The sequence below is a fragment of the Ailuropoda melanoleuca genome, chromosome 19 (assembly GCF_002007445.2).
Source record: "Ailuropoda melanoleuca isolate Jingjing chromosome 19, ASM200744v2, whole genome shotgun sequence".
Lineage (NCBI taxonomy): Eukaryota > Metazoa > Chordata > Mammalia > Carnivora > Ursidae > Ailuropoda > Ailuropoda melanoleuca.
In genome coordinates this window covers 28,192,860-28,220,615 of record NC_048236.1, presented here as the reverse complement: position 1 = coordinate 28,220,615, position 27,756 = coordinate 28,192,860, and positions in this window count along the sequence as shown.

The following is a 27,756-nucleotide window of genomic DNA, read 5'->3' as shown; positions in this document are numbered from 1 at the left end:
CTCCCCCACATCTCTCAACTATCAAACATTCATGTGTGTGAATGCACACACACACACACACACACGCACGCGCTTTTCTCTTAACTCTACTTTCTAAATGTACATAAGAATACAAAGCATCAGTTTTCCAGAGGATTATTTTATACCTGGGACAGATGGAGTATGTGATGGTTGGGAGTTGTGGCAGGAGAAAAGGATGGTATAGAAACATCTCTTTCTTCCTTTCAAAGATTTTGAATTCAATTTACAGAAATTGGAGGTCTAAGCCTTGTTAATTAATTAGAAGGTATTTCCTAATCTTACCACTATGTTTCTAGATTTATATATTTCTGACACTGCAACAACTTTACAAAGGAAAATTAGAAGGGTAAACCCATATCAGATTGAGAATCAGAGACTAATTCTCTTAGCTTCTGTTTAAAACTCATCAATTGAAACTCTCTAATATGCAAGAAGTAGTGGAATTTATTTATATTTCTTTTTCTGTTTGAACTTTTGTTTCAATATACAAGCCTTGCCTAATAAAAATTTTCATTTAGAGAGGGGTTACTTTCCTGTAAATGCTCTCTTCTCATAGCATACCATATGGAACCTTGATGTCATAAAGCCAAGAATATAAATCAAGGCAAAAAATTGATCCCTTCATCTTACGTTTATTTCCTGAGAAAAGTAAAGAGTGATGGAGTCTTTAATCTGTGGGACTATCTCAGTCTTGAAGGTCAAAAAAATATTTGAATGTAAAAAATAGAGCAAATGAAAATTTTGTTTATGTTTTTCTTATTGAATGTTTATTGATCTTTTAATCAATATACATAGTTCATTTATCATTTAACTCTAAGGAATTACATTTGTAATCAATTCATTCACCAAATTCATTGGGAGACATGAATTATTGTCTATACATTTTACACTGGTGGATAATAAAACAATTTAAAACCATAAATTTCTGTGGGAACTTAAAGGAAATTACTGAAGAAAAATTCTTCATCTGGAGTTGATGTACTTTCTTATTTGACAGCCCCTCTTAAAATAAGTCAGGATTCTAAGTGTGGTTTTATCAGTTGGGAAAACAAACAATCTCTGGTTTTATTTGGATAACATTTTACTGCATTCCCTTTGTCTCATGCTGACCATGTAATCAAGTGGCTTCCTGATTTAGAAAACAGTGACATATTTGTTCAGTTTTCATGAAGCTTTTTCCTGAAAGAGCTGCACACTGCAACAGTCATGACTCCATCACCTTGCTCACTGTCTTAGCTGCAAGCTGATTGGACCAGTGTGGGCACCTGCTCCCAGCTGGTACAATTCTTATTATTTTTCTATCTGGAATTTGAAGTAGAGACTAAGAGATTTGCAGGCAATCTGCTTAGATCAAGAAAAGGAATTAAATGTAAACTCAGGAAGCCGTATTTCTAATATGTACATGAAGATTTGGAGTGAACAAGCATGCAAGAAAGAAGAACAAATCAGACAACAGAGAAATGAAAAGATGGGAGGCGGAGGATGACTAGATTTCTGATGACTTTCTAGTCACTAGCTCAGTCATGGCTGTGTTACAAGGATCAGCTGCCTTCAGTTTCCATATAACAGCTGAGTTTCCATCAAGTACATTTAATTATTTTGCTTAGGTAACTTCAGTGGCTTTCTGTTACTTACAATCCAGTCATGACTAAGACATTTCCTAGGTCTCCTTCACGTGAAAAGAATGTCCCCATATTGGACTAATAGGATAATAGGATAATTTTTTGGAAACTATATGGAAAAATTCACTGTGTATTACTAATATTATAGATAGATACAGATAGATAGAAAAAGATAGATATTTAAGCTTATCCTCTAGCCTCTTGAGTTAATTTTAGCCTTCAACCAAATATGTTGTCTCTCTTCTGCATGTTTGTATCCCCAAAACAATGTAAGCCTTCCTTGTGTTTTACTAATTGTGTATAGAAATATTAAACAGTGTATATCCTAAGACAAAAGTCTGTACTACACTACTGGAAATATCCCTGAATTATCAAAATTCTGTTAATTAAGAGTTATCTGGTATGTTTGCTTAAAAAGCTGTACTTTCATCTTCTATTATCCATCAAGTTCATATCAATATATGTATATATGTACATCTATACCTATATTTATGTCTATATCTCTTCTGTACTATATCTATATACATATGCCTATATGCCTATATGCCTATATGCCTATATATATCTACATCAGGAATTTCATAGATATTGATAAAACTCTTGTTAAAACAGATGCATTATGCCAATAGCATTTCTCAGACGTAACAATTTTAAGAAAGGATAGCAATGTTGGTTTATCATAACTTGTACTTAGATGAAGTTTGTCTTCACATTTTCCATTTCTGAATCTCTCTTCTTGTTGACCTTCATTCTGACACAAATGTCTTCATGCACTTAATGATTTTTCATAGATTTCCTACACACTCTGCAAAAGATGTTATGCTCTGTTCTTTCTCCAGCAAGTTCAGTCCTATTAAGAGAATGGCTGAGGGGTTTGTCAAATTTCCACTGTCAGCTATAGACCTCATGTCTCCATGTGCTGGGACATTCCAGAGCAGAAATACCACTCTGGTTGAGCAGTCTCTTGATTTCTGAAGACAATGTGAGCTGTGGTCCTCGCTAGTGTATGTCAGCAGCACAGTCTATGATAACTGCATTCAGAAAGAGGCATCCATGGGTTTGAGCAGAGACCAGCTTTGTCAAAGTTTATTAAACCATCCTGGATCTTTCTTAGCAATGTTTTTTTTTTTCGTTTTGTTTTGTTTTTAATTTAATACAAACATTTTCCCCATTTTTGCAGCCTCCAAACTTCATGAGACTTTCATCATTCACTATAGGCTTACTGCAGGGACTTCCTGGCACATCCTACTACCTTTAATCACTCTCTTCATTAAATGTATCAGGTAGCACATTGTATAATTGATCATCTCCAAATCATATATTGTAATATCTATTATTACTTGGTATACTGCCTTAGTTGTTTAAATTAAAGTCTAAATTTTTACCCCAACTATCAGTATTCTCTATCATCCAGCCCCCATTATCTTTATGATTGTATTTCTACTTCCTCTACAGGTATTCCAGAAATTTTACAATGGCAGCTTAGTTTCTCCCATAATATTTTTACAGGTTAGAAATTCTGTAGCAGCCCTACCTGACAACTCTGTTTTCACTACTATTTGTCACAGCTGTATATGGGTTTTTAATATATTATCTCAATTAACCCTTAAAACCTCATGCAGCATGAACTACTGCTCACATTTTCCAGTGAGAACAGAGATATTTTACCTAATGTCATACAGTTAATTGACGATGGGTTAGGATATGCAGAATATCTGTCTGCTCCAAAAACTACATTCTTAATGATTATCCCCAAAGCCTTGGCTTCATTTCTCTGTGATCTTTTTTTCATAACTTAAATTCCACTAGTTTCTGTTTAAACAATGTTTAGCATACGATTATCAGGTTGTCTTTATTGATGTAGAATCGCCATGATCATCCAAAATGGATTTGAGGCACAACTATGGGATCATACATTCATTTTTCGTTGAGTTCCACAATATTTTATTGAACATGTATTTTAGGTCAGCAGGTCTTGCCTTCTAGAAGCTTAGTGTAGGAGAGAATATATATACCCGAAGAAAAACATTTAAACATCTGCTTTCAATTTTTGGAATTTGGGATAAAATATAGGACCAGTTAACAATGGAGGAGTAAGCTGCATTGGGGAGTGTCTTAAAGGAGATCTCTTACCCTCCCTCTTTTCCTGGCTCTACATAGTGCAGTAAGATGAACACTTAGTGTATTTTAATGCCTCAGAGATATTCTGAGAGTAAGTTAAATAATGTATAGAAAGATCCTACTTTAGAAAAAAAGGCAGTTCAGTGTGTAAATAAATAGGGGAGAAACCTAGAACTCAGTTTGGGGGATTGCTTTTCACCATTTTATTCATGGTTAGTATGCAACAATATATATAATTTTGTATCCTACTACTGGGCTATAGTAACTATCAAATAAGCATAATTCATGTCACAAGTGGTAATGATTCATACTTGTGACTGACACTTATCTTTGCTAACCTGAAATTTGGACAGGGACAACAGTCACTTTGTTCATAAACGTGTTCAGAGAAGGCTGGATGCTTTAAAATAAAAGGGAAATATTCTGTCCATATTTTCAAAGTTAAAATTCAAAAGGCTTCATAACTCCTGTTAACAATAGCATTTACTATGTAACACCCACTCTGTCCTTGGTGTCATATTGAATGTGATATATCAAAAGAACAATCTGCTTTTGTCCTTAGGGGATTTTCCCTTCAATAAGGCAAAATCATTACACAAATCCTTTCCCCTTTTACAAAATGTATTGGATGAAACTGACAAACATATTTGTACTTTCCATACATTAACTCATTTGCTTGTTGGCAAAGCTAATTTCCAGTTATACCCATCTCACATGAGTTTGGCACCTGAGTGTAGAAAGAGGAATGGTTTCATAAATGGGAGGGAAACAGTTTGAACAGAAATTAAGAGTTTCTCCTGGAAAGCCCAGGAAGGAGAGTAGAATAGAGGAAAAGCAGCCACAGGCAAAATTTTAATTAGTGAAGTATATCCAGTAGCATAAGAGAAGCATGGAATATCTGAATATCCTGAAGATGAAGCAAGTTGATGAAGCCTCTAGAATCTGAGAATAATTAATTTATATTTACCAGGGAGTTTGAGAGTTTTGTAAAGAGACATTTCCTGTCCAAAAGAAGAAATGCGGAAAAAGTATTTTGAAAGTATCATGAGAGCTTTCTTACTGTTTTGAGGGGTTGAACTCTAACCTATTTCACTTAAACAGGACTCGAGAAAAAAAGGAAAAAGCAGGAAATTCAAGGAAGAAAATAAAAAGGTCTAGAACAACTCAATAAAGGAGGAGAGGAAGTGGCAACTTCTATAAATACAAAAAAGAAGGCAGATGAGTAAGAATTGGGGATAGAGGGTGGGTGATGGAAAAGACAATATGCATTTCATCTCAGTGGTGTACATACATCCCAAAGCTTGTAGGGACCAATGGAGAAGGGCCGTGGGAGGGTGTTCATTGTCAAACCTGGTGAGGAGAGCAGAGGAGGCAGCTTCCGGAGTAGGAGTGTGGCTCAAAAGCCAAGGCCCGGCCCCTGAAATCCCACTTCCTGAGCTGAAGGAGGTCCATACCTCCCTGAAACTGGGTTGGAACTAGATTTTGCTGTTGTTTCCTTTTCTTTTAGTTTGGGGCTATATCCTACAAATGGCAATACAGAAAAGTAAAATATCTCAATTGTAGGGTATAAATAAAAACATACTGATACTAATTATCACAAGTTAGGTGAAGATACTAGCTCTATCCTTTTGCAAAGAGTATTTTGCCTCTAGGTAGAGAGAGAAATAAATAAATAAATAAATAAATAAATAAATAAATAAATAATAGAAGCAAAAGAAGTCAGGCAAGGAAAAAGAAAAGATTGAAGCTTCACGACACATTGGAAAAAGAAGAGGGAGGAACCAGTAGGAAGAAAATACAAATTTCTCATCTCTCTTCTCTGTTCTAGGGCACGTGCGCTATATAATCACAGACCCCTTCTGTGGGGTGGATTCATTACACACATGTAAATGAGGAAATAAGCAAATAAAACCCCACTTTCTTTCATCCACACTGGTGTGTTAATGCCTCTGACTTTTTATGCATTGTTTCCTCTGCTTGGAAATACCTTTGCCTTGCTGGTCAAATCTCATTCATAACGTCCCTCTCAGGCCTACTTTTCTCTCTGACGCCTTTTACAAATGTTTATCTAAAAACAACATTGCTTTCAATTAATAAAAGTCCAATTTCAGAAAAAAATTCTCTGAGTATGCAACCTTAGAATCATTGACCCAGAAGGCCTTCATGTTCTCCTCAGCTTGATTAAATTTAAAACAGGCTTCTTCCAGGCTCCAGGCCCCTGACCTCTCTTTTCTTAGAGCAGTTAATTTAGAAAACTTGTAATTGCAAATTCTTTCTTGGCCCCTTTGAAATGCAGATAACTCTTCTTCCAGCCTGTAGCCAGTTTTATAATCCAGGAGTGTCTTTCTCAATAACTGGGGAGCCATCCTTCTGAAATGCTGTCATCAAGTAAGATAACACCTCTACCAGATGTTGAAGAGAAAGTAACTGTCCAACACAAAATAGAGGTTAATATGTGAAAGGGCTAGGATTCTTTTTTTTTTTTTTAAAGATTTTATGNAAGAGAAAGTAACTGTCCAACACAAAATAGAGGTTAATATGTGAAAGGGCTAGGATTCTTTTTTTTTTTTTTTAAAGATTTTATGTATTTATTTGACAGAGAGAGAGAGACAGCCAGTGACAGAGGGAACACAAGCAGGGGGAGTGGGAGAGGAAGAAGCAGGCTCATAGCGGAGGAGCCTGATGTGGGGCTCGATCCCAGGACTCCAGGATCACGCCCTGAGCCGAAGGCAGACACTCAACCACTGAGCCACCCAGGCGAAGGACTAGGATTCTAGTCCTGACTTTTTTCACTCCAAAAATTGACTTTTTTTATTATTTATTCATTATTTGAATAATATTTTCCAAGGTACTTTTTTAATTGAGGTATGATTGGCATAGAACACTTGTTTCAGGCATGTAACATGATGATCCAATATGTTGTATATACATTATGAAATGATAACCACAATAAGTCTAGTAGGCATCCATCACCATACATAGTTACAGATTTTTTTTTTTTGTGATGAGGACTTTTAAATATTCTCTTAGCAACTTTCATACATGCAATATAGTAGTCATTGCAGTTACCATGCTTCACATTACATCCCCATGAGCTTTTTATTTTAGAACTGGAGGTTTATGCCTTTTGACCCTCTTCNGAGGGAACACAAGCAGGGGGAGTGGGAGAGGAAGAAGCAGGCTCATAGCGGAGGAGCCTGATGTGGGGCTCGATCCCAGGACTCCAGGATCACGCCCTGAGCCGAAGGCAGACACTCAACCACTGAGCCACCCAGGCGAAGGACTAGGATTCTAGTCCTGACTTTTTTCACTCCAAAAATTGACTTTTTTTATTATTTATTCATTATTTGAATAATATTTTCCAAGGTACTTTTTAAATTGAGGTATGATTGGCATAGAACACTTGTTTCAGGCATGTAACATGATGATCCAATATGTTGTATATACATTATGAAATGATCACCACAATAAGTCTAGTAGGCATCCATCACCATACATAGTTACAGATTTTTTTTTTTTGTGATGAGGACTTTTAAATATTCTCTTAGCAACTTTCATACATGCAATATAGTAGTCATTGCAGTTACCATGCTTCACATTACATCCCCATGAGCTTTTTATTTTAGAACTGGAGGTTTATGCCTTTTGACCCTCTTCACCCATTTTGGCTACCTTTCCTCACCCCACCTCAGGTAACTGCTGATCTGTTCTCTGTTATCTGAGTTTGGGTTTTGTTTTGATTAAATTCCAAATGTAAGTGAGATCGTATAGTATTTGTATTTCTCTGAAATAAATGGCAATATTTTACTTTTTTATGGCTGAATAATATTTCATTGTATATATGTACCACCCTTTCTTTATACATTCATCTGTTGTGGACACTTGGGTTGTTTTCATGTCTTGATTATTGTAATGAACATGGGGTTCACATATCGTTCTGAATTAGTGCTTTCATTTTCTTCGGGTAAATTCCTGGAAATGGATTTGAGGGATCGTATGGTAGTTCTATTATTTTTATTTTTTATTTATTTATTTATTTTTTTGAGGAACCTCCCTATTTTCCACAGCAGCTGCACCAATTTCCCTTCTCACCACTAGGACACAGTGTTCCCTTTCTCCATAATCTCACCAACACTGTTTTTTCTTCTTGTCTTTTTGATAATAATCATTCTAATAGATGTGAGGTGATTTCTCATTGTATTTTTGTTTTTTAAGATTTATGTATTTATTTATTTGACAGAGAGAGAGAGGAGGGGAGCAGAGGGACAGGGAGAGAGAGAAGACTCAAGCAGACTCCCTGCTGAGTGGGGAGCCAGATGTGGGGCTTGACCCCAGGACCCCAAGACCATGACCTGAGCTGAAATCAAGAGTAGGGCAATTAACCAGCTAAGCCACCTAGTTGCCCCTCTCTTCGTGTTTTTGATTTGCATTTCCCCGATGATCAGTGATGTTGAGCATCTTTTATGTAACTGTTGGCCATCTGGATGTCTTCTTTGGAAAAATGTCTATTCAGATACTCTGCCCNTTTGCATTTCCCCGATGATCAGTGATGTTGAGCATCTTTTATGTAACTGTTGGCCATCTGGATGTCTTCTTTAGAAAAATGTCTATTCAGATACTCTGCCCATTTTTTTTTAAGATTTTATTTATTTATTTGACAGAGAGAGACAGGCAGCGAGAGAGGGAACACAAGCAGGGGGAGTGGGAGAGGAAGAAGCAGGCTCCCAGCGGAGGAGCCTGATGTGGGACTCGATCCCAGAACGCCGGGATCACTCCCTGAGCCAAAGGCAGACGCTTAATGACTGCGCCACCCAGGCGCCCCCTGCCCATTTTTTAACTAGATTTTTGTTTGCTTTGTTATTGAGTTGTGTGAATTCTTTATATATTTTGGATATCAACTCTTTATCAGATATATGACTTGCAAATATTTTCTCCCATTTAGTAATTGGCCTTTTCATTTTGTTGATGATTTCCCTTGCTGTGCACATGGGTTTTTGTTTTGTTTTGTTTGTTTTGTTTTTAGTTTGATGTGGTCCTCCTTATTTTTGCTTTTGCTGCTTTTGCTTTTGGTATCAAATCCAAAAAAAAAATATCACCAAGACCAATGTCATGGAGCTTACCACCTATGTTTTCTTCTAGGAGACGGACTTGTTTTATTCTGTTTTGTTTTGTTTTTTAAGGCTTCAGCTCTTACATTCAAGTCTTGAATCCAGTTTGAGTTTATTTTTGTGTGTGGTGAAAAAGAGTGGTCCAATTTCATTCTTTCACATGCGGCTGCCCTGTTTTCCGAACACCATTTGTTGAGGAGACTGTCCTTTCCCCTTGTATATTCCTGGTGTCTTTGTTCTAAATTAGTTGACTGTATATGTATGGGTTTATTCTGGGCTTTCTATTTTGGTCCATCGATGTCTGTTTTTATTGCCAATACCATACTATTTTGATTACTGTAGCTTTGTAATAGAGTTTGAAATCAGAATGTGATGCCTCTGGCTCTGTTTCTTTCTCAAGATTGCTTTGGCTATTCAGGATCTTTTGTGTATACATATGAATTTTAGGATTGCTTGTTCTACTTCTGTGAAAAATGCCATAGGAGTTTTGTTAGGAATTTCATTGAATCTATAGATTTCTTTGGATCTATATATATAGAGAGAGATATATATAAATAGGTATACACACACACACATATATATACACACACACATATATAATATGCATATATAAAAATNTATACACACACACACATATATATACACACACACATATATAATATGCATATATATAATATATATATTTATATTTGGGTATTTATACATATGAAATATATGTATATATTCCTTTCCTAATTCTTGTGAGATAGATTTTATTATTCTTATTTTATAAAGAAACACACTAAAACCAAATTGGTAAATAATTTGCCAATGTTTACATAGTGATGGTTGAAACAAAAAGTTATAAACCCCGTATTCTTAAATTTGTGTCTTGGTGATAAAATGAAACGAAATTACAGAATTTATAGGTCTCAGACATTAATGAAAAATGGAGGAAATAATGAGAGTATGTAGGCTTAAGAACTTATACACTCCAAGCTAGCCATTTCATCTTGCAGGGAAGAAGTTTAGCAAACATGTACATACCTTTTATGATAAAATTTAAATTAAATATGTACTTACTGGTTACATTATTAGCATAAAGTTAGCTTTTTAAACCTAAAGAGCTATTCTTTACTGTGAAATTATTTATTTTCCTAGTTTCAAGGCCTACTGACTTGAAACCTTAAACTGGAATATGCTTGTTATAGAAAACCACATTTGTGTGAATGTTTGCTGAAGGAAACTGTTCACTTAAAGTTGTAAACTATCTCTGCCAAAGGAGGTTAATTTTACCTACCAACCTGATAATTAGCTCACTGTGACCTAACTGAAATTGTTCTAATTAACTACATTGCTATAAAAGAACGGTGCAAAAATGTCAACATTAGAAATATTACCTAAAGGCAATTCCTTCTTTACAAAAATGTATTTTGCAAATAAAAAGAAAATGATTAACTGTTCCAGTAAGAAACATGGTACATTCAAATGAGGATAGTGGAATAAAGGAACAATTTGTAAAAGAATCTGACAGGGTCCAGGAAAATCAGCAAAGGATGGTAAGGTACCCTGGAGTTGGCAGGAAGCTGCTACCACCCTACCTCTGAGTGGTTAAGAAAAGGCAGAATTTACAAGCACTCAGAGAGAGAAGCGTAGCTGTGGGTGGGGTTGAGGCACAGGGGTTGTGAGCTATGGTAGACAAGTGCATCAATGACCAGCTGCAGGCTTATCATGAAAAATGATGGGAAAATGAACACCCTTCACTCTGTCAACTCTCTGATCTTCTGACGGTGACTCACATAAACCCAACCCAACGAGAAACCAGAGGCCAAAATAACTTATTGGTCTCTATGAAAAGGTCTGCATTTCAGAGCACAGAATGCAGTGCAGAGGGCAGAGAATGGATATGGAAGAACAGAATAAAGTCTGTTGATTTTGTCCCTTAGCATCTACCCTCAGCATTCATCCAGATGAAGGAATATGTGTCCCTAGCTCCAGGGGTATGCAAGGTCTGATCAGCTACCATATCATAACAGAGTCAAGTCAACTCAATTAAAATCATACTTGAGACTTAAGGCAGTGACCAAAACTGGGGGAGGGGGAACTAGTTACCGTAATATATAGCTGCAATAGGCCCCACTTTTATAGGCATGCAAGGGAGGGCGAGAGACATTTACACACTTTCTTTGCCATCACATGCGTTCTCTGGTCAGAAGCAATGTTGTAGTTAAGAAGAATCTTGGAGTTCAAACTTCTCAAAATTTTCTGGGTGTATTCATATACCCCTCTCATGCATGTTAGGCTCCCATTTCTTCTCCTCTAATTACTTTATTTTACCATAAGAGACTTGGCATTGTTCACAACATTGGTGCTAAAATCTTACCCTTACAAGCAGACCCTGAGCTTGGTCCTCAAGCCATATCTACCCTTGCACTACAGGACATAAAGGAGTCCTTCAAAGATACATAGAGAATTTTGTTTTCCCACCCTTGTTTTGAATTGAACATTAAGCTTATCAGTTTGTCATTTTCCTTCAGTATGCTTTCCGGGACCATCAGAAGCAGCCATCCATTGTCACAGTCCATTTTTGGTAACTGCTGTCACCATAGTGACCAAACACCACAGGCAATTGCTTTGCAATGCCTTGCCCTCCACTTGCGCACCATGCCATACAACTACCTATGATAATCTGAATTATCATTATGAAACTTTATGATCCAGATTAACACTTTCTGATTCCCCACAGGGCAAGGAAGTTATTCATGTGCTTCTCAGAAATGTGAACCATCAAAACTGGATTTCTAAACTTTAGCAAAGGAATGCAGCCACGTCCAACACCAGACCTGGAAGGAAGGGTCTTGGTCTTTATTTGAAGTTGCTCTTTCCTTGCCTTCCAAATTCATACTTCTGATTTTCATTGGTCAGAGTCAGACTGAAGGTACGTGACAAGAAGCCTGTTGAGGTAGTCCATGTACCTGGAATACTCAGCAGGATGGAGAAGGGTAAAGTGGATATGAGACTAAGCAAATGAAATATTCAGCATATTTGTAGGGTATTTTGAAACACAGGGCAGAATCTTATCAGAAATGATGTTTCTGGGAATTAAACCTAGGTTATTTGATTATGACAACATTCTTCCTATTGTCTATACTATATAAACTCACTTTGATCTTTGTTTCCCAGCTCACTGTCATATCTTGCTATAGGCATTTACAGTGAAATAATTAAGTAACAAGTAAGCAGGACAAGATGGGCTGATAGTTATCAATATCATAGATTTCTCTAGTTCTCAGCGTGCACCATCAAATCCATCTTGTATTTCTTTGCATGCCATATTTAACTTACGAATATAAATGGAGATAAAAATAAAAGTCAGTGTGAGTAGCTGCTAAAATAGGAGACGGCATAGGAAAGTAGTTAGGTTTCTATTCTCATTAGTGCTTTTCTGATCCTTTGAGATTTGGGAATTATTATCCATTTGCAGCTACTAAAATCGTTGCATAATGACTTGTTAAATAAGTAACAAGTTTTCTCTCTCTAATCCCATCGTCTGACAGAGGCAGCCATCTCCCTGAGAAGCCTGGATTAGCATCCAGGCCACAGGTGGGACTTGGACGCCTCGGGAGAACAGTGTGGACTGAATCAGATTTTTAAACACGCTAACTGACTATGCTTATCTGGTGTGCTCCTTTGTCATAGAGATACGAGGAGTGGCAGCCAACTATTAGTCCAGTTGTCCTTCTGTTTTCCCGATTCTTCCTTTGTTCTCATTAGACAGATGTTTTCATGTACTCAAGAATTAAACTTTGGCGTGCTTCCCCCAAGTTCTACTTTAGGAGAATATAAAAAATATATTACTATTCTAATATAGTTCTCAGTTATGAAACAATGTAGACTCTCAGCTACCTTGTTAATCAGCAGCATCAAAACTGTGCAAGTTCTTTGTAAATATGATGTTCAGCGAAGTGATTTAGGAGTTCTTTGTGAACTTAGAATGTTAAATTACTAAAAGCTTTCTTAAGGACCTTACTCTTGAATCTACTAATAAATAAAGATGGGCTACAAGTACATGAGTTCTAGCACTATCTCATGCTTTAATTTAGGAATTTTTTAAAGACTGAAGCCCATTTCACCTCTTGAAGAACTTTTCCCACTTAATGTGGGACTGGACCAGTGAGGATTCCTAGACGCTAGTTCTCATAACAAACTCGACTTGGTGCCATGAGCCTAGTCATTGACTCTTGTCAACCCTACAGAGCTTTTACACTGAAATCACTCTCATTCCCAGCCCTGTATCTGTGCTGCTGCTGTTATGGTTCCCTCTTCTGCCCACACATTCGGTAATAATCTTTGTCTTTGTGTATCACTGACATATCTTCCACTTTTTTCAAGATGCCTCAAATCCTCCTGCCATGAAACCTTTCCCAAGGCCTTCAATTCACATCACTATCACCCATGAAATTATTGTTTTTAAACTATCATTAGTACTTCATTGTACACTGGGCTGTTTTCTATGGTCTACTTATCTAAGCCGGACAGTACAGTAGTTTATTAAATAAGAATACAACATAGTTCTATAAAATTCAAAAATTTTAAATATCAGTCTATAATTCAAGGCTTAATTTAGTGTTTTCCAGCCTTCCAGGACCTCAAAAGGAAAAAAAAAATGTTGGAGGTATCACTTGATTGAGGCTAGGAAGATATCAGGATGCTACACTAAGCATCTCTGAAATGCTCAAACTCACAGGTCAGTAATTTCCTTCATTATATAACTCAGCATCTAAATCATCAAGGCAGCTATAAGAAAATGGGCAGGATTTTTTTTAATGCCCTTGGGAATTTAGCTAGGGTTTTCTGGACAAGTTAGCTGGGACTATAAGATCCAATTTTCCTCAGAGGGAGGGGCTCCCACCAAGCTCATCTTTCTATGGGACCAGTGACTTTGCCTCCATGGCAGAGGTCTGCAACATTCCATACACCTTTGGGTCTCCAGAGGCTGGGCAGCTTACATTGTAAATAATGTCTGTAAAGGGCTGGCACAAGAATCCAGGCGTCTTTGCTCCAACAGCTTCTAATCTCACTGACAAGGCTGCTTTCCTCATTTAACCTTTAAAAAGGGTAAAAGAAGGGGGTGTCTCTCCACTGAAACAGACACCCTCACTATAGGACCTGCAGCACGCTGGCCCCAGAGCACACCTCTGAGGAATAATGGGGACATTAAGAATCATGCACCTGTGTCCTTCCTACTCTTGCTGACCCTAAGCTTTTGTAAAATTTCCAAATGAGGTCTTACTCCTAAACTTTGGTATATGGCTTTGTGGCATTTGTCTTGAATTCTAGTGTGAGATAGAAAATCTAAAAAGGACCTGTATTTCCTGACAGAAATTAAAGAATAATGTTAAATGTAGAGGGCTTTTTAATGTCTTAAAATATGGTTAAAGCAGGGGAGAATCTTACAAATATCTTAGATCTGAGTGATAAAATGCTTTATAAGGAAACTGAGCCTCCAAACAAACTCATAAGGAAGTAGAACAGACAATCACCTCTCTCCAGCCCGGGCAGCACAGTCTGCTCAAAGCGTACACACGCTCAGGTCACCACACTGCTGTAAACTCTGTATACCCCCTTCTGCCTATGGAAAATAAGTCCATGGCTTTTGACTTGACATATGATCATTTTCATGATCTGACCCCTGCCTTTCTTTCCGGACTCATTTCTCTTCACATTTCCTTTATTCTCTGGCAGCAAAAGAACGTCCATGGTTCCCAACACTTGTCATGCTTTTTCATGTTACCATGTTACCATGTTACCATGTCTCCTCAAAGGCTTCTCTCTCTGCCTACTTCTCATCTCGATGCCCTGACTCAAATTTAAAAATATCAATTTCTCAAAACCAATTCAAAGCCTTCCTTGTAAAGCTTTCCTTACTCTCAACCCTCAAGGCATTCCCTTCTCTACTATATTTGTATTTTGGTGCCTACATCTATTTTTACTCACTATTTTATACATATAAATTTATATGTTATAATATATAGTAGGTCATATATTTCTAATATGTTTATATTATTTATAATATGTTATATATTTAATATTGATAATAAGTTATAATTTATAAAGTTATAATTTATGATATGTTATATATTATATTTATATTATATATATGTATATATACATATACATATATAATATAAATATTTTATAAAATATATAATATAATATATGTGTGTATATATGTATATATATGTTTATTTATATATGTATATATATGTTTATTTTCTCCTGGTTTGCTGCATAATATGTTATATATTATATTATATATTATATATATACATATATACATATATAAAATATAAATATAAAATATATAATATATGTATATATGTTTATATATATATGTGTATATGTATGTTTATTTTCTCCTACTGGTTTGCTGCATATTTGGGGTTTGTTCCTTTATATCCCTGGCATCTGGCATGGGGCCTGATCTATTGTGAATTCTCAGTAATGACCACTGGTGGCATTAAATTATATTACTATTTTTTTTTTTTTTAAGGACAAAATGGAAACTCTACTTGACCTTTATCACAGCTGATAAAAGTCATAGTCAATACTTGGAGCTGTCTTTGACCTTAACCTCAAAATTCTTTCTACCACCACGACTATCACAAAATCAATAATAATAATATAAGGGTTTTGTACAGAAATTACTTTTAAAAGATAAGAGAACAACCAAATGGCCAAGCAGCTGTTTCCATTTTCACTTGATTCAGTCAATTTAACAGATTTAACATTGGAAATGTTGTCAAAATGTAGCTTGGTGTCTGGTGGCTATGTGACACTATTATTACTTAATGACAAATGGTAGTGTTATTGACATCTGGATGTAATTACCATACTCTTGCTGTCATAAATTAATTTTTCACAGTACTCTGATTTTTTTAAAATCAGATCACTTAATGAGGGAATTCCAGAAAAACTAAATGTACTTTTTCTTTAAAAAAAGAGGATATTTACATTATTACATCTTCCAAGATAGTATTTTCCAAATTATTTTCACATTTAGTTGACAAATACTCTCTAGTTTAAATCACTTTGGAAATTACTATATACTGTATCACCTTATGTAGATTTATCAAACACATTAGCAAAACAAACAAATAGACAAAAAAATCTGAAATAAAGCTATTACTTTCATTTAACCTAGCATTTCTTAAAAATATTTGTCCACTGAACATACCCTACTATAATATCTAATAAAATCCTATTGATATTACTTGAAAAACACTTTGTTAAACACTGCTCAGGGAGCCTATAACGTAAAAACAAAAAACCCAGTAAACTATGGATCACTGCTTAGTAAGAATTAAATGTTTCTGCCAAATTATTACTGAAAAAACCTGATTCCAAAATTCTGAAGTCAAATAAAGTCAGTCTATGTCACAAATAAGGTGCGCCATTTCTAATAAGAAATCCTTTTTCCTTTGCTCTGGATCTTAACAAGAGTGGTCTGAAATCTAGGTACCCTTCCCCTTGCTTCAAGGAAAGCTGAGGGTCTGGGGTTCTGGTTTAGTCTGAGTTGAGAAGAAAGGAAAGAAAAGGAAAGAGACGAAGAGAAAGAAAGAAAGAAAAAGAAAAGAAAAAGAAAGAAAGAAAGAAAGAAAGAAAAGAAAAGAAAAGAAAAGAAAAGAAAAAAGAAAAAGAAAGAAAAGAAAGGAAAGAAAGAAAGAGGGGCGCCTGGGTGGCGCAGTTGTTAAGCGGCTGGCTTCGGCTCAGGGCATGATCCCGGCGTTATGGGATCGAGCCCCACATCAGGCTCCTCCTCTGGGAGCCTGCTTCTTCCTCTCCCACTCCCCCTGCTTGTGCTCCCTCTCTCGCTGGCTGTCTCTGTCAAATAAATAAAATCAAGAAAAGAAAAGAAAAGAAAAGAAAAGAAAAGAAAAGAAAAAAGGAAAGAGAAAAGAAAAGTGGGTATTTTTCAGTTGCAAGGTGTAATGGAAGTCTGTTTTAGGGGAGAGCATTGTAAGANGAAAGGAAAGGAAAGGAAAGGAAAGGAAAGAAGAAAAGTGGGTATTTTTCAGTTGCAAGGTGTAATGGAAGTCTGTTTTAGGGGAGAGCATTGTAAGAATTTCAGGACAGGTTGAAATCAAGTCTTAAGGGGTGAAATCAAGGTCAGAACTAGATTGAAAGCAAAAGGTGTGTCCCAGAGAAGAGCCTTGCTGGAGCAGTGGGTTCCTAAAAGAGGTAGGGTACCTGCAGAGGGACCCCATCCCTGAGCCCCTCAGCCACCTCCTTGAATGGTGAAGACCTGTTTGGGAACAAGGGCTATGATGAGAGTTGAGAGCCTGAGACCAATCAATACCAAATTCTATTGACTTGACTGAAATCTATTCATTGCACTGATGAGCGTACCGTTGGTTATTCTGACTTCGCCAGGACAGAAAGGACCACTTACAGCCTATTTCACAGGAGTGACAAAGTGCTTGTGTGGTTGTGTGTAGTCCACTGCTCTACACTTCCCTGCACAAAGCATAGTTGGAGCTGCAGCAACTGAATAAACACATTTAGTGCACAAGTTTTTTTTGCTATTAGCTTCAAATCTAGGGCAACCTATATTTAATTCAGTGAGGGAGGAAACGAAATACTTAAAGTGTTTTTCATATAATCAAAACCCTAAAATCAGTGAAACTATCTTACAGTGCTGAGGTCCGTTTAGAAAGCACCCATAGGTAAAAGTTCACCTGTTGTTATACAAAATGAAAATATAGTCCAGTAGAATAAAAGCTACCTGCTCCTCTTCATTTTTGTTAATACTTCATCTTTTCCTCTAAGCAGTGTCTTGCAGCATTTCCAGAACTCTTGGACTCTTGGAAACAAGCAGATCAAGTTTATTTAATTTACATAATTGGATAAAAGATGTTGGTGTATGTGTGTGTGTGTATGTGTGTATCATGTGTGTATATATATATGTAAATATATATGGTAAATACATATGTATACAAACATATATAAAGAATGTATATATATGTACCCTCTCAACCAAGAGGATTTTGAACAAATCCATTGAGCAATGATACCTACTCAGCACCAACGGAATTCCTAAAAATTAAAATATTTTTTTTCTGAATCTGAGAGGCTATTTTGAAAGCTATGTTATCATATTGATGAGTCAATATACTCAGTTATGGAAATATCATTTTACATTTCCTGACAAGAATGTTCTGGAATAAAAATGAATTTACTGAGTGTGTGGATTCTGTAAGGAATGAGATCATTGGCTTCCCAATGGCAGTATAAGGAACAATTCCACTCTGAGCGCCATTTTTTAAAGGAGATGCTTACCTGTTATAGCAAAAAAGGGTAGCAGAACAGGGTATAGAGTTAGGTTGGTCTTTAAGTTCCTCTTTAAAATCACTGAAATGTATGGATTATTATCCCAGGTGTCTCCTGAAACATTCTTACAGAGACCTGAGAAAATAATCCAAAAATACCTAAGGAAGCACGATAAGAAGTGTTGTAAGGGATGTCACATTGTAGATAAGTTAGAAAGGATAGACCTTATTGAAAAGGAGACATTTGAACAAAGGCAGGAAAAGATGAGGAGGGTAACCATGTGGTATCAGGCGGGAAGAGAATTTCAGGTAGAGGAAACAGCTTTTACCTAGTCCCTAAGGTGGGAGTACGGTTCACCTACGGAGGATGGTAAGTTCCAGGTGGCTGGAACGGAAGGAGCAAAGAGGAAAGTAACTGGAGATGAGACTGGAGAGAAAGGAGGTGAGGGTGGAGATCATGTCAGGCCATAGAAACCATTATCAGGATTTTGACTTACACTCTGAGCAACGTGGAATGTCAATGGTTTTGAGATAAGGAGCACCTGAGATTCAAAAGGATCAGTTGGATATTCTGTGAAGAACAGAAAGTAAAGGTTGGGAATGGAAGCAAAGGGATCAGTGAGAAGGCTGTGGCAGTAATTGAGGTGAGGCATGATGGGGGCTTGAAACAGGAAGGTAGCTGTGAAAGTGGTGTGGAATAGTCACATTCAGGATTTATTCTGAAGATACAGTCAAAGTGAGAAATTGAATAAAGGGTGTGGGAGAAAGAAATCATCCAGGATGATTCCAAGATTTGTGGTCTGAGTAACTAGAATAACGCTACTTTATGGTAAAATTTCATCTCCCTGGATTCCCAGTTCATGTAACTCCCAGTTAAGGAGGCCGTACTTTAATGACAGTTAACATGAACTGCTTTTGTGCAAATTTGTATCAACTCAGAAAACCTGATTTTAGAATTTTCTCCCTGCAGTTGTATAATTTTTTGAGTAAATCCCACCCAAAGGCCCAAAGCCAGTCTATAGCAACTAGAAAAATGACCTTCTTGTATTTCGACGTAACACGGGTGACCACAGCATAGCTTTGGGTATTTACCGGAACCCATTTGCAGCAGGGCTGGGCTGAAGACATTGTTTAGGAATGGCTAGAGAGTATCTCTGCCCTGGTTGGTGTCAGAGGCAGAAATTTCTAAGAGCCAAACATGGTTTTTGGAATGATGCTCAGCTGAGTTTGAATTCTAGTTCTGGCCCTTGTGAAGTTAGCTTCAAGCTCTCATCTGTAAAATGGGGAACATTACCTCCCGAGTTTTTGTTTGGTTGGTTGGTTGTTTTTAGTTAGCATTTAATGAAATACATATAAAGTTCTTATTTTCTGGTTCTTATTTTCTCCTCACACTTCTAACTTCTGATTAGTATTGATACTTTGTATCATGTTTCAGAGTCTACCACAAAACTTGTCAAAGCCGGCATCCTTTCAAATTCCATCTGTCCTCTCCTGGGTATGTTTTGTTAATTACAGAAAGGTTTCCTACCTGGACTTGGTCAAAATCTCATTCTTTAAAAATAGGCTTTCTGCTTCTATTACCCTTAATATCTAATTTTACTGCCCTTATGTTGTTTGTATCTGGTATGTGGCACATAGCAAGACCTCAGTAAATGTTATCTATAAGAGCAATATTATTATTAGGGAAATAATGGATGCTCATAAGTGGGCGAAATCTGTTTTTACTTAGGAAAGGTGATTAATAGACTTTTTGTGATATTATGTGGGAAATATAATTCTAATTATGCCTGTGGCTCAGCTGAAGACCTCCCTTTACTTAGGCATCCTTTCTCCTGCCATTGCTTCTTGTCTTCAGTCGGAAATGTCCTTGTTGCATATCTCAAAGCTAATTTTGCTGATCCAGACTTGGATTTGTGGCTCATATGTTTTGTGATCTCCTCATGTGCCCCACATAGGTATGAATCCGAAAGTTGTTCAAGGAATGAAATAAAAATGTTGAAGGACTGGGTAAAGTTAATAGAAGAAATTGAACATGGGAATGGGATCCAGGTTCTGTATAAAAGCAGGGTCGAAAGATGTACTAAAAAAAATCAACTCAGACTCTCCATTTTGTGTTTTAGTGTAAAGTGTCAATTTGCTGAGAAAAACATTTTATTGTATTTTGATAGGCAAAGTCAGTCCTGCTCACAATGAAACTCATGCAGTCAATTTTAAATTAAATGCTAATTTCAAAAGCACTGATTGATAACATTTTTGATTCAACTCTTTTTCCCTAAAAGAGAAAAAATGCTTTCTTTCTAAATAAAAATGTTGATTTCATGTCTTTTTTGAAACTGGAATAATCTTTTGCCCTCTTAACTCTCCACATTGACCTAGGACTTCCCTGGATTGCAAAAGTCACTGTTTGATGCCTTTCCTTACATACCCTTCGGGTCAGATTCTGACGTGAGTTAACTTTAAATTTACATCAATGTAGAGTTTTCCAGAGAAAGCAAACTCCATCCAGTGATTGAGAAAGTTAATTCATCAGCCTCAAAAAGAGAACAAGAATTCTCAATTCAGCATTATTACCAAATGTGTTCACATTCTATATATATTTTTCATTGAATGAAGATGATGATGCAGTTCTGTGGGGAGGCCTGGAAAATTCCAGCTTCAGCCTCTTACAAAGTCTTTTATCTATCTTTGTATTTCACTTCTCTTTCCTTACTGCTAAGACAAAGACGCTATTATATGCCTTGCAGAAATGTTATAAGAATCTCTCTTTAATGATTATTTAAGCATTTAGAAAATATACCCCTTTGTTGGTATACAAGAGCCAAGTAAGATGAGAAAAGTTTTGCATTATGCAAACTCTCTCCTAAAATAGAGATTCCTGAATACATATCTGAGACATTGCGTTTGGACGTGGTGACTCATGCAATACTAAGGAACTTTAATCCAGTGATTCAAATTCTTAGAATAATTTTAAGCAGTGGTTATAATTACTTAGTAGGCATATTTCTCAAAATTATAAATGCACTTTTGTTCATATCACTGGAGGAGAGAAAATTAGGTTTTCTGTATCACTCTACCTTAGACCATGTACAAGAAGGTAGATAGATAATACTATTTTTATGAATTAGAGCAAATTAATTAGGAATTTATTTTAGAGTACCTATAAGTACAATTAAATTTCAGTGGCTAGCCAAGCAGTTGTTTTGGCAATTCTGTTTTCTATTATGATTTTTAAATGCATATTTTCCACACAATTCCTTTTGGAGACTGAAAGCAAAAGAAAGCTCCCCAATAAAAAAATAAACTTTAGCTTTCCTAAAGTAAACAATCATTTTCGTCAAAATGCTTGTGAGAGGACTGTGCACAATTTGCCCACTGAGTAGTTAAACAAAAGCCAATAGATTTATCATTAGCAGTATCCATCATTTTTTCCTGGCCATATTCATTGTTCATTATTTAACCTCGGGTTGATACAATCTAAGAATTCACTAGTAGTTCACTTTCATGTGACACACGAAGATGATGTTGTGAAGAACATATGATATGAGATAGGGCGCCTGGGTGGCTCAGTCAGTTAGGTGTCCAACTCTTGACTTGGGCTCAGGACATGATCTCAGCATCGTAAGATTGAGCCCCACATCGGGCTTGGCATCGGAGCATGGAGTCTGCTTAAGATTCTCTCTCTCCGTCTTCCTCTGCCCCTCTCCACGGCTTGAGCTCTCTCTCGCACTCTAAAAAAGAAAAAAAAAAAAGAAGAAAAAGACATATGGTATGACAATGCAAATGGCAAGGCATGCTTGCAGGAGCTCCCATAAAACAGAGTGCACAAGAGCTGCCTCACCCCCACGCCTGAGGGAATGAGCACCTCTGGACGACACGAATAAAATCCCACCTTCAGCATGGATAGTGTATTCATGGATTGTAACTGAATAAATTCATCAGCCCTTTCCCCTTTTAACACCCCCTTTGCTGTAAAGTTAAAAGGTCATTTAACTGAGGAGATTCACAGAAAAATAAATCGTATTTGGCTGAATAAATTGCATTTGAGATGTTACCAGTGTCCAGGTATTTCAATTTTGTTTCTCAGGCTCTCCCAGTTCAGAGTGATTACCCAACCAGTAGTTTTCACAAAGCCCAAACTTCTGCAGGGTGCCCCTGGAATAAGCACAAAGAGCGGGAAGAAAACCCAGGCGGTATCCCCTTGGCTGCCCCTACTGCCACCCTGCTGCCATACACCTTAACAAGAGCTGTGCGTGTATCAGTTTTATAGATTGAAATTTTTGTGAGGTTTCATCTGAAGAAGTAATCCTGCTACTTTACATATTGTGAAAAATCCCACGTTAAGCTCTTTAGATTACTTCCTCAACTGTTCTGATGTTCTGCCAGAATCCAAATACCAGAAACTGCAAACCTGATTGACAGGTGAATGTCATCCAATCTATGGAGGGCCTCGACAGAACACAGAGGTAGAGAGATTCAGATTCACTTTCTGCCTAAGCTAAGACCCCGATCTTCTCCTGCCTTCAGTGCTCCTGGCTCTCAAACCTTCAGGCTTGGTCTAGAATCTACACTAGGCTCTCATTCTCTCAACCCTTTGGATTACACCTACTTTCTTAGGTTTCCAGCTGCAGAGGGTAAATTGTGGAATTTCTTGGGGCTTCTATAATCATGTGAGCCAATTCCCTATAATAAATCATATATATACACAATCTCCTATTGGTTCTGTTTCTCTGTGGAAGAATCCCAGCTTACACAGACTTGTGTACCTTTGACAGCAAAATTCAACAAAGATAGGTTTTAAGCAAAAATTACAAGAGAATCTTAATGATATAAGACGGAAATATTCTAAATGAAATTTTAGTCAACTAAATGCAGCCATATATAAAATATATAACTGGTCATTATCTATACACTTTATCTTAGGAATTAAAGGTGCATAATAATATACTCAGTAAAATAATACTTTATACAATCATTTTATTAGATTCTGTAAAAGTGTTGGAGAAAGAGAGTACATCTTTTTATGAAAAATCCGTAGCAAAATATTAATAAATAGAAGTGAACATCATTAACCTCATTAAAAGCATGTATAAAAACCTCTAGCAACATCATGCTTGATGATGAAATGTTTAAAAATATAGTTCTGAAATCAGAAATGAAACAGAGGTGTCTCCTTCCACCACTCTGCCCATAATTGTACTGGAGGTCCTATGCAGCTTAGTTGGGCAAGAAAAAGAACTACATGATATGCGAATTGGAAAAAAGAAAAAAATCTCATAACTTATAGATTCTAATTTCAAAATCATAACTATACCATTAATGGCTACTTATTAGAATGTTTTATAAAGTGACATGTATACTTGGTATTTAACAAATGGTTTAGCAAGCTAACTAAATCATGGAATTACTCATGGAAGTGTGGATTCTCCTTTCTCCATGCAACATTCGAGCATATGCCAATACACTGATAGTACTAATAAAACTATGAAAATCTAAACTAATCTTTGAGATTAATCAATGCACCAGCCACACTTGTCTCATTGACCTCCGTCTTTACTTTCCTTGTATGTGTTTTGTCTGGTAGAAAGAATTAGACCATCTTTGATTGCAATCCTCACTTTTCCACTCCCTAGGTGTATGAATGTTCCCCCTAAGCCTTTACTCCTTTCTCTATAAAATACAGATAATATATATTTACTATGCAGATTTGTTGCAAGGATAAAATAATATAATGTATGCCATGTGCCTTATTTACAATATGTAATTATTTATATTACAGATATTATCAGTTATAGCAATTATTATTTTCAGATTTCATTTTGGTTCCTTTACTATAAATCAACTACATACCATAATTCAACCACATAAATGCAAGTGTTCATAATGTCATTTTCATGTTTCTAAATTTCAGAAATAAAATTATTCCCAAAATACAACAAGTATCTGCTTTTACTCATTTACAGGAAAAAAGGAAACTAAGCTTGACTTTCACCACTTTAGAAAGTTCTAATTGGTTTCAAAAATGTTGACTTTTTTTTATTGATTCAATATTGGATTGAAAGTGCAACTGTGAATATTGAGAGATAGATGGCTTCTTTCCTATCCTGTCTGCTTTCCTCCCACCTACCCAAGAGATTGGTCTAGTTTCAGTCTGTTAGCACAGCTGTTCAGCTGGCAGAGTACCTCAGCATACAGATGGGCATCTGGAGCCCAACCCAGGCATCTTCTAAATTGTCACCAGTAAATGCTTTCCTTTTGTAGCCAAACCCTTAAGCAACTCAACTCACACAAATCCTTCACTCTCATCTGTCTTGATTATTGGGTTGGCTACAATATACCTGTTAGATCACCTTATATTGCTCCTACCCTGTGCCTTCGCCTTTGCAACCACAGCTCCCACTTCACATTAGTGGTACATTCCCATCCTATGGCCATAGCCTCTAACCACACTTGGAGTTTTCCTCTTGCTTGACAAAGTCTTCAGGATTCTCCTATCCCTTTCTGTAGGCGATGCTCTCACCTGGCTCACTCTGTTCTCCTAGGTGGACCTAGAGTTAAATTAGCAACACCTGCAGTGAGATGAATCATACTGAAAGTGCATTACTCTAGATCAGACATATAGCTTATCTATAGCTCTGAATCAAGTGTGTACGAAAGCTGTCTGTCCCAAAATTGGTCTCCTCAAAAGTTAAAGCAAATCTTCTTCCTTATAGTCATAGTCATTATAGTCTGGAAGTGATTCTGTTATCTTCCCCTTTGCCCTACCCTGTAGGGAAAGGGAAGTAAGATAAACAAATAAAGAATATTGGGTGGCCAACTAAATGGTTTACCAACTCTAAAGTATATAATACCTACTATACTCCAGGAGATGGTTGCATGTGAAAGGAGTATTCTATGTTGCCAGATCTTCCTATTTTTGAAGATAATTCTGGTATTTATATATGAAATACCAAGTGTTTTAATGTTTGCAAGTATGTAAGTTTTTTTTTAATCTCTCTGGGAGTCATACAAAAAGACACACTCCTGTGAGCCAAGTTGGAGCAGTGGACTACCAATTTGATGCCTCTATTTTAGGAGTTAGCCTAAAGGAAAAGTCTGTTTCCTAGAATCCCAGAGGATGTTTAAGCTTCCATGACTGAGTTTTGGGTTTTATGTTCAGTGCAAAAATATCAGAAAGTAACAGCTGTAGTTTCATATTTCCTCAAAAAGGTTTGAGAATGGGAAGAATTATCTTTGTTTTAGTTGGGGTATGACCTTGGTCCCCTTCAGGTTTATTATCAGTTTATGTTGACAATCCTTGGAATGCTGTTTGCAACATTATGCTTCATATGAGTTTGAAAAATGATCCATTTCTGGTTGCCAGATTTTAACCACTAATATTATTGTTTTTTGGTATAACTCATTTTGTTCCTGAACCTTAACTCTTTTTGCTAAGCACTTGAAGATGTGACAGTCATACAAATGAGATAATTATAATGCATTAAGGCATTCCAAATCTCTATAATGAGAAAATGCCCAAACACAAAGGAACAGATATAAAGGAAGCAATACATATTCACTGGTTTCACAGATTCACTGACGTTTCCTCACTAAACAAAGGACAGAGTCATGACTTCTGAGTTCAAATATATTCAAAATCAAACTGTTACACCTAAGGCATAACAGCAACCACTGATGTAATTCATGAAAAAGACCTTGGTGAAGCTCAACGATTGGCAGGTGTAAGAACGTTTGATGGGTCTCCTACTTTATGTAGTTGAAAAATGAGGGATCTGAATGTTGCTAAATAAAAGCCTAATGTTAGACAATCATGGGATGTTTGAAGTACCCAGTGAATTAGAATAAGCAAAGTTTTATAGGCCACTTTTATTATTATTTTTAATAATTTAAGAAAGGCTTTATCCTTTGGGTTGCTATAACCTTAATAAAATCTTTAAAGAAAGATTTTAATTTTATGCCTCTGAGGCATTTTTATGCTACCTCCTTATTATTGTCACTCGTGGGGACTTAGGATTCAGAAAGATCTCTGCCTTCTTCTACTGCTAATGCTTTGACTAAAGAGTAAAAATCTTCTTAGCAATCCTTCTCCCAAAATCTTCTTATTAAAATTCTCATTTTTGAAATTTCAGAGGAATCTGGGTTCAAATGAAGCCTCTCTTTTCCCTAATTTCAATAATTATGCTGAAGATCTGGAGTGCATGTGAAACACTATCTATAGAATGAAAATTGGAGCTGCATGTCAACACACAATTTCCACAAAATAAATCCGGTTCATCTGACAGTTTCCAGACCCATGTAATGACAACCAAGCACAGTGCTCCTCCATCCTTACTTCCAAAATACACGTTTTGGATGGCAGACTAAATTAAGATAAACACAAAGGTGTTGTACCATTATAGAACTATGTCATTGGGGAAAGATAGCAATGTTAACGTTCAGTTAGTATGTCTAAGAGGTTCAATATTCTAAGCAGTTGGGAAAGGCACTAGACTTTAGAAAACAGACTGGACAAGTAAAATTTGTTTCCAAGGTGTAGAAAGATTCAGAAATCATGTTCTTTATAGAAGGTTACAGCAGTGAGTCAATGAGAGGACAGAAATTTTCAGAAAACCTCATAGTGATATTCAAATATCGACGTGATGTCATGTGAAAGACTTAACTAGCTTATGAGTTGCTTTAGCAAGCCTAACTAGTACCAAAGAGTACCAGGAGACATATTTTGACTTCTATGAGGAAAATCTTTCAAAGAATTTAAAACAATCAACTATGAAATGAACCATTTTATGAAGTTAGCAATTCCATATTTCAAAATGTTCTGGGAAACTGGACAACTATCTGGATTACAAGTACGATTCCTTCAAAAGGTCCAACATACAATGCTTCATCCTCTAACTTGCTGAAATCATTCTTCTAGTCTCTTTGTGTTCTTTCCTAAGAGAGATATTATTTTTTCATTGTGATACTATTCCAACCTGGTCACCATCACGAACAGATTTCAGTGGAAATTGGTATAACAGAACTATTTCACTGGGCTTCATTATTCCAAAATACTTACTGCCTAAGTATACTAATATCTAGTGACCTTATAGAACACTAATTTCTTGAACTAGGATGATTCATTGCTCATTAAATACACATTTCATTACTTTTCAAGGCTTATTATTGGAACTTTGCTATTTCCCAGGTTCCAGGCTCAGCGGCTTGGTAAACAGGGTGAACAATATCCCACAAACTGGCAAGGGCACGTTCAGTGAACTTCTGATCTCTCCTCAGGTATACAAATTCCAAAGTGACTTATCTGGTTCTCTAGGCATATATTCAAATTGCTTCTCCTTATCATGATTTTTTTTTTTGCAGGTTTCTACTGAAGGAATGTCAAAATTCTAAAAATGCCCACATTCTTGAATATTATATAGTTGCCATAAGTGTAACTGACTGAAGGAAAGATGATAGAAGTCACAAGTTTCATTTGTTCTTTTAATATATGTTAAGGATATAACTATGTGACTTTGTAAAGGCCGCATCATCCATATAGAAAGCAGATCCCCGTGCTCGGTAACCACCGCATCAGGATGATAA